The following is a 1,903-nucleotide window of genomic DNA, read 5'->3' on the forward strand; positions in this document are numbered from 1 at the left end:
GCATGAAAAGGAAGAGAGTTGAGGTATGGAGAGAGGGCATGAGGATGAGGAGGATAGGATACACAGGGATGAGGAGGGAGAGGAAGAGAAGATGCCAAGATTTGGGCAGCATAGTGCACATCGCGCACAATATGAGAATGAGGTATGTTTATTACAATAATATTTTTTTATTTATTTGTAATTGTTTGTAATAAGTTTTTTTTTTTTTTTTTTTTTGCCCTTTGCAATTCACCGAGAGGCTGGATCTAACGTTGAAAACGGTGCAGATGATGGATGGGAAAATCAGTCAATTAAGGCCATGGCTGCAATAGGAAATCTATCAGTTGAGGAAATGGATGCAACAAGAAATCAGTCAGATGAAGGCACAGTTTGACAAGGAAATAGGTCAAACAAGAGAACAGATCACAACACTATGCACTCATTTACGTGTCCTGTCTACCGAGGATTCCCAAGCTCACAGCGACGATGGCAATGAGCACCATTTGGGTGTTGATCAGATAGATCCTAATCATCACGATTTTCAAGGCCAGACATCTACATCTGGGGTAAGTTCCTAATTCACTTTTATTTATACGTTTTACATATCATTTTAAAAATGCATGTTGTAATAGTTATTTTTCGTACAGTTGCAAGAGGAAGTGGTTAGGGTCACTAAACGTGCTATGCGAGACAAATAGCCATCGCAGTTTCTAAAATCTCCTTACACTGATCTGATCCGACCGAAAAAGAGAAAGAAAAATGTTCCAGCGAATGAGCCAGAAGTGGAGGCAGTACCATCAGTGCCTGAGCAAGTAAGGGATGAATTCATGACCTCTAAATAAAATATTTTGTAAGTAACTTGTATTTTTTTTCTATTTACAACAACAATACGTTCTAAATGGTAGAAATTCTAATTCTTGATTATTGTAGTCGTCACACCGGTTACGTGCTCAATCTATCCCCGGTGGACTTCCAACACATAGAGAAAGAAATTGAATGGTTGGGGAAGGAACACATTGATAGTTACATGTGTTCCTTAAGACGTGCACAGTCTCATCCACTATATGATAGGAATTATGCTATCATGTCGACCGAGCTATTTGTGAGCGCTCCATGCATCTTAAATTACTCTCTTTTTTTTTTGTTTTGTTTCATTTCAATTTAATTTGTCAACCGAGTTATTGTTCTATTATGTTTTGTTTGGTTGTAGGTGTCTATAGCATAATTTTGGAAAAAATAATATGAGGACACTGGGACAATTTTCGTTCCTTCTACGACGACTGTCCCGGAAGAATGAGCACGTTTTGTTGACAGGAGCATTGACAAAAATCTTCCTTAGTAGACAATCAACTACGTAAGTGTTAATAATTTTATCATTGATGTATTTATTTCCGTACGACTAACACATCTTGAAAAAAATGTAGGTTTTGGTCCCATGTAATTATAAGAATTATCATTGGTTTCTGGTCAAGTTTTGTTTGAAGGATAAAAAAGTTGTGATATATGACTCCAACGCCACGAACGAAGACAGCCAGAGGATTAGGGTAGAATCTGTACAACTATTGTAATTGTAACATCCCGAAATTGGGGAATTAAATAAATGATTATTAATTTGGTGTGGAATAATTAATAATTGTTAAATATTTTTGGGTTTAAAAGAAATATTAATTATTAATTATTGTGTTTATAGTGATTATTGAATATTTGTGGGTTCAAAGGAAATATTAATTTAATTTTTATTTCAGTGATTATTGAGTATTTACTGTTTAAAGAAAATAATTATTTGTCTTGGAGTTTAATGGAAATATTAAATTATTTGGAGAGTTAAGAAAGAATAATAATTTATGTTGTTTTGAAGAAATAGGAAATTAAGAGTAATTAATTAAATTAATTGAGAATATTTATGGAAATGAAAGAAATAATT

At 34.0% G+C, this 1,903-nt stretch overlaps 1 long non-coding RNA gene across 1 annotated transcript; it reads left to right on the top strand.

The window, feature by feature from the left end:
* The first annotated feature begins 296 nt into the window (after positions 1-296).
* Positions 297-1,380, top strand: LOC127794944 (uncharacterized). The gene is made up of 4 exons (XR_008021721.1): positions 297-545; positions 627-829; positions 910-1,081; positions 1,190-1,380. It is a non-coding gene; the product is annotated as an uncharacterized LOC127794944 (long non-coding RNA).
* Positions 1,381-1,903: the final 523 nt, after the last annotated feature.

The sequence above is a fragment of the Diospyros lotus genome, chromosome 1 (genome assembly GCF_014633365.1).
Source record: "Diospyros lotus cultivar Yz01 chromosome 1, ASM1463336v1, whole genome shotgun sequence".
Taxonomy (NCBI): domain Eukaryota; kingdom Viridiplantae; phylum Streptophyta; class Magnoliopsida; order Ericales; family Ebenaceae; genus Diospyros; species Diospyros lotus.